The sequence below is a fragment of the Perognathus longimembris genome, chromosome 3 (genome assembly GCF_023159225.1).
Source record: "Perognathus longimembris pacificus isolate PPM17 chromosome 3, ASM2315922v1, whole genome shotgun sequence".
Lineage (NCBI taxonomy): Eukaryota > Metazoa > Chordata > Mammalia > Rodentia > Heteromyidae > Perognathus > Perognathus longimembris.
In genome coordinates, this window is record NC_063163.1 from 37,199,141 (window position 1) to 37,205,920 (window position 6,780).

Consider the following 6,780-nt stretch of genomic DNA (forward strand, 5'->3'; position numbering starts at 1 on the left):
GCCCAAATGATATATTTTAAGGGCACAGGCCATGTGGCTCTCTATTGCAAAGCAATTGGGGTCACTGTGTTTGCATATGGATTAACTCACTGTGCCGGGGATCCTGCCCACTTACTATCCCCACTGTGGTTGACACTCAATAGCTATTCAGCAATGATAAAGAGGAGACAGACCTAATGACCCTTCAGAATTCTCCCCATCTTTATCTCTCTCCATTCCCATCTTTATGACTTTCAGCAAAGAGAATTCAGTTGGCTTCCCCTATCCATTTTCACTGTCCCTATTCTTCAAAGCTTGAGCTTCCCACCATGGACAAAGGTATTCTAGGTGAATACAGTTGAGGAAAGCCATAAGGATCCATACAGATGGAACTTGAAAATGGTCAGGGAGGAGCATTGCCCCTTCGTGAGTCCCAGGAAAGAGACATTGGAGTTAGAGTCATTTGGAATAAACTATTAATTGGATGTGTTGTTCTCTGGGGAGATCCAGAGTAAATCCCAGTGAATGGGCTCAGGTGGTAACTGCTCTGTTGTGAACGGTGCCTAGGAGTTCTTGAATATTCAGTCTCCACTCTCCTGAGCAATCATGGGTGACACAGAGAAGGTAACTGCCTTGGTCCCTATGCAGCCACTCAATAAACATTGGCTAATGGCCTCTTGGCTCCACACACCATATTAAACACAAGAAGGAATTGAGAGACTGTCCCCAGCAAGCCAGGAGCTTGCTGTCTGATGAGAAAGCTTAGAGCATCACAGATGACAACAATCAGTTAGATGCCAATGGCCTTATCATCATGGAGATGGGTGGTCACAGGTCTTGAATGTTTCTGGCATAATCTTTTTTTGTTTGTTGCCAGTCCTGCGCCTTGAACTCAGGACGTGATCACTATCCCTGGCTTCTTTTTTGCTGAAGGCTAGCACTCTGCCACTTGAGCCACAGCACCACTTCTGGCCATTTTCTATATATGTGGTGCTGGGGAATCGAACCCAGGGCTTCATGTATACAAGGCAAGCATTCTTGCCACTAGGCCATATTCCCAGCCCCTGGCATATTCTTACACTGTGATTTCTATGCCGGTAACTCTCAAAAAAAAAAAAATCTTTGAACTATCCCACAATTCCAATAGTCAAGAATTCAAATTCCATTGCTCAGATAACTTCCTCAATCTAGAAATGACAAAAATATGCCGAGAGAGAGTGTGTTTGTATACTGGGCCTTACACTCAAGACCTCATCCTCTCATTTGGATTTTTTGTTGTTCAAGGCTGGAGATTGAGCCACACCTCACTTCTTGCTTTTTTTGCTGGTTAATTGGCGAGATAAGAGTTTCACAGACTTTTCTGCCTAGGCTGGCCTCAAACCATGATTCCCAGATCTCAGCCTCCTACATAGCTAGGATTATAGGTGTGAGCCACCAGCACCTGGCTATGTCAAACTTTAATTTCTGATTTTTCTGCTGACTGAAGACAATGGCCACTGGCCACAGGAAGAACTCCTGCTGAAGGGGACTGCCCACTCACAACTGAGCAGTGACGATGGACAGAGCCTATTCCGCAAGACTTACTCTCAGCACATGTATTCAGTGGTCTGTTTTGCATAGCACTTCTGAGGATACTATACACCTATCTCACACATAAGCATGAAGAAAGCACAAATCCTGAGCTTCCAGAAGCTTCCATGATAGTTTGGTTGGAGAAACTGGCAAAGAAATAATCGGAGGCAAGTGGGGAAGTAGCCAGGGTCTGGCATGAATTTGGGAGTCTGGGCTTTGTTTCAGGGGCTCTGGATACTCTAGCAGTATGGCAAGCAGAGGTGTGAAGGACTGTGGATTGAACTTTGCAAGGGTCGGTGTTACCAGGGCAAAGAGGATAGGGAACAAGACAGGAGAGAGGCCAGGAGACTGCCAGGAGATGTGTGTGCTTGTTTAATGATGTCCCTCCAGATTCTCCACATCCCCCAACCCTGCTCTACCTGGGAAAGTTTTTGTCTTCTTCCAGTCCCCAGCCTCCTGTCTTCCTCTTTTAGTATAGGTTCAACATCATAAAGATCTTGGTGTACTCGGTATTTTCGCTCATATTGTGTATCTCAGGTGCCCTGATGGCATTATCTTGTGATCACTCCTGCCAACTATTCCATAAGCTTTTTGTTGTTATTGGTTTTTGTTTTGTGTGCTGGTCCTGTGGCTTGAACTCCAGGCCTAGGTGCTGTCCCTAAGCTTTTTTGCTCAAGGCTACTCTGCCATTTGATCCACCACTCCACTTCCAGCTTTTTGGTGGTTAAGTGAAGGTAAGAGTCTCACCGATACTTTAGCCCAGCTGACTTCAAATGGTGACCCGTAGACCTCAGCCTCCTGAGTAGCTAGGAGTATAGGCACAAGTCACCAATGCCCAGCTCCATCAGGAACCATATCTCATTTGCTCAGCCTCAGTTCTACCCCATGAAACTTGAGTGGGTCTAGCAGCAGGGTAGGCTGAAAGGAGAAAGCCCTGTGGTGCCCATTCTCTATAGCCTTTCTTGCTGCTTTCCTACTGTCTTCACTCTTTTTTAAAAATTTACGATATTTAGGGGCTGGGGATATAGCCTAGTGGCAAGAGTGCCTGCCTCGGATACACGAGGCCCTAGGTTCGATTCCCCAGCACCACATATACAGAAAAAACGGCCAGAAGCGGCGCTGTGGCTCAAGTGGCAGAGTGCTAGCCTTGAGCGGGAAGAAGCCAGGGACAGTGCTCAAGCCCTGAGTCCAAGGCCCAGGACTAGCCAAAAAAAAAAAAAATTTACGATATTTAAACAGTTGTATGAAGAGGTTTCGATTCCACAAGTCAGATTGTGAATCTCATGCATCTGAATCAATGTCGTCTGTTCTTTCTTCACTCCTAACCATCCTTCTGTAAGGACATTGTCTTATAATGGTGAAAATTATGTCACTGCATTAGAAGTCTGGCCCCTTCTTGCCTCAGTGAGCTTCTCTCTGTGTGTTATTTACTGGGAATGTATGGATGCAGCCAGGTCCTGCATTCCCCACTCCCAAGCTTCTCATCTTCTCCTCAGTGTCCACCTGTCCATTCATTCCTCTTCTTGCTCTGTGAATCTGCTCTCCCCTCCCCCAGCTTTCTGTCATCCTCCCCCCTTCTCTTAGGCTTCAATATCTTTACCACCTTCAGAGAAGAATGAGGCCCCTCCTTGGTCCTCCAACTCCCTTAAGCTATCCTCCTGATATTTTCTTCCTCTCTCAATGCTGAAGTCACTGAAAGAACCACTCCATTTGCAGAATTTGCCTCTGCCCTCCCCACTCAGTGTTATTTATTATTTGTTTACTCATTTCTTAAATAGTCAATACATCTTCACAATGCAGAATTCAAAGCATTCCAGAAGCTACAGTGAACTATCTTCCTTCCACCTGTCTCCCAAGCCCCGACATCCTCCTCAGACACAACTCACTTCCAACTTACTGTTTATCTTTGCAGACAACACATGCATACATATATTCTTGTTTATTCTTTTATTAATGGAAGTATTAATATACATTTGCTTTTCTCACTTAAAATATCTTAGAAGTTGATTCAGTATATTCAAAACTGTCTTATTCTTTTAAATGGCTGCCAAGATTCCACTGTGAGAGACACCATTAATTCTCCTCTCTAGACACTGTGAATAGTCCTAGTCCTAACACATAGGCTGCAGTGAAGATTCTCATCTATTAAGGGTTTTTCCATCCTTGTGACTGCATCTGTAGGACAAATCCATAGACACAAAAGGGCATTTTGGAATTAAACTGCTCTTTGTAGAATGTACACCAATTCATCCACCCACAACAAGATAGGGGAAGGTGCCAGACACTGGTGGCTCATGCCTATAATCTTAGATCAGGAGGCTGAGATCTGAAGATCGAGGTTCAAAACCAACCCTGGTAGTAAAGTCTATGAGACTCTTATCTCCAGTTAACCTCCAGAAAAGTGGAAGTGGGCTGGGACTCAAAGTGGTAGAGTGCTGTCCTTGAGTGAAAGCATTCAGGAACAGCGCCCAGGCACTTAGTTCTAGTCCCCCACCCCCATCGCCAGCACTACTACCACCACCACCAACAACAACAACAACAACAAAAGATGGGGGAAGGCCTCATTCCCCCTATACTGACTCACAAATATTTTTATTTACTGTTTTTTTTTTTTTTTTTGCCAGTCCTGGGGCTTAACTCAGGGCCTGAGCATTCTCCCTGAGCTTCTTTTGCTCAAGGCTAGCACTCTTACCACTTGAGCCACAGTATCACTTCCAGCCTTTTCTGTTTGTGTGGTACTGAGGAATCGAACCCAGGGCTTCATGCATGCTAGATAAGCACTCTACCTCTAAGCCACATTCCCAGCCCCACTCACAGTATTTTAAAACAACTATCTTTACTTCTGCCAATCTGATAGGTTAAAAGGTGTACTCGTAGTTAGCATTTCTTCATATAAATGCAACAGATCATTCCCTTACAGTTGAAAGCCATGTATATTTCTGTGTGAATCATCTCTTCCCGTCCTTTGCCATTATTTTCCCTTTTGTCTTTTTATAATCGTAGGAACATTCTATATTAGAAAATTAATTTCTTATCTTTGATACGTGCTGCAAATATTTTAGTTACTTTATGACTCTTTGCAATATGTCTTCTGTTCCCAATGAAACAAATTCAACAGATGTCCTATTAGCTGCCTATGCCCTCCTCATTGCAATATGCAATGGCCTCTTTTTTGCAGCAGCAGTTGGTACCATTGATCTCATCCTTGTTGAGCAACCATTTTAATTACATGCACTACTGTATCTCAGATCATCTCCTACTTCTGGTACTTCTCTTATTGCTTTGTAAAATTCCTGGGACAAATGCCCCTGGGACAAGTAGTCTTAGTCCTCAGCGTCAGCAATGCCTGGAGGAGCCCTGCCTGGAGACCTCGTATTGCGTCTTTCCTAGCCCTTGAGCCTGGAGAAGGCGTGTGTCTGTGCTTTGCTGAGACACCCAACAGGAAGTGCAGAAGGGCTGGCTCAGGACACTTCCCCAACTCTGTTTTTCAACCTGGCTCCTCCCAACTCTTCACCTCTGCTGGACTCTGTCAGTCTCCTACTCTTTCTAGGTATGAAACCTCAGTTTACTCAGCCTGTAAGTTGCCAGGTTTTACTGATTGTTCGATGAAAGTCTCTGTCACTCCTTTCCAGCCCCACGTGGTCATTCTTGTCACTACATCCTCTGTCTCCAGCATCTCCTCATACCTGCGGCTCCCAAGGATTCCTGCACACACAGTCCCTCTCCCCTCGGAGACCCTTAGTTCCTCCCATGCATCAGCACATCTCACTTTTTGAACACAGGCTTTTCACAAAGCTAGAACCCAGGGTGAACTGAGGAAATCTGGATCCACATGCACTACGCATCATCAGGGCCCCAGCAGATGGTATTTTCAAAAGTTCCACTTAAGAAAGCAGGCTCCAGAGAGTGAGGGAAGGGGTGACACTGTTCACAAAAAGAAATGTACTCTTTACCTGACTTATGTAACTGTAACCCCTCTGTATATCACCTTTATAATAACATTTTTTTAATAAAGAACGGGCTGGGAATGTGGCTTAGTTGGTAGGGTACTAGCCTAGTATGCACAAAGCCCTGAGTTCCATAAACAGAAAAAGCTGGAAATGATGCTGTGGCTCAAGTGGTAGAGTGCTGGCCTTGAGCAAAAGAAGCTCAGGGACAGTACCCTGAGTTCAAGCCCCAGAACTGGAAAAATAAATAAATAAAATAGAAAGTTGAGAAGAGAGAGTTCAAAGCCAGCCTACCCCTACCTCAATGAATTAATTAATTAAGTAAATGAAAGAACTGTGAGTGTAAAATGTTTGCTATACAGGAGAAGACCCTGGCAAGAGTCCCCAGTACAAGAAAGGAAGAGAGGGAGGAAGGGAGGGAGGGAGGGAGGGAGGGAGGGAGGGAGGGAGGGAGGGAGGGAGGGAGGGAGGGAGGGAGAAAGGAAGGAAGGAAGGAAGGAAGGAAGGAAGGAAGGAAGGAAGGAAGGAAGGAAGGGAAGGAGGGAGGGGGAGGGAGAGAAGGAGGGAGAAGGAAGGAAAGAAGGTAAGAAGGAAGGAAGGAGGGAAGTTAACTTCATACATGTTATATTAGTCTGGGGAGGTGCCATTGAACTTGTTTGTTTCTCATCAACATAATCAGAAGTACCAGAATGAGCTTGTATCCTTCTTTCCCTATCATCTTTTCTGCTTGGCCTTCACTTTCATTGCACTTGTACCTATGTCCTGGAGAGGCCATGGGTAAGAGGCCATCTCCAAGACCTTGATTATACTGTACTGCCAGGTCTGCCCAGCAGTGCCAAGGCGATGCAAAGGCATTCCAGTCTTGGTACTCTTGGTCCAGTGCCCCTATTCACCTGCGGGTCTCTACTGTCCCCTCCACCAACACCACAGACAAACATACAAAGACTGCAGGAAAATGGCCTCTGGCCCGATGTCATGACAACATTGTCTGAAATTGTAAGACAGCCTCAGGTGGATGACCGATTGGCCAGAATTTTAGTGCTTCTTGGGGTCCCAGGATTCGGCCTCCTTGATGTGAGGGTTGCACCCACCCAGATTTATCCGGATGTTACTGGGGGACCACGGAGGCAGTGGTGGGACATGGAACAGAGTGCGAGAGGGGGCATCTGCGATGTCAGGACGGCTCAGCCTTCTGTCCGGGTGCGGGAGAGAGGAGGGAGCGGGGAGGCGGGCTGGAAGGGGGTGGGGACGGCGGGGCTGGCCCGGGCGGGACCCTGCACTG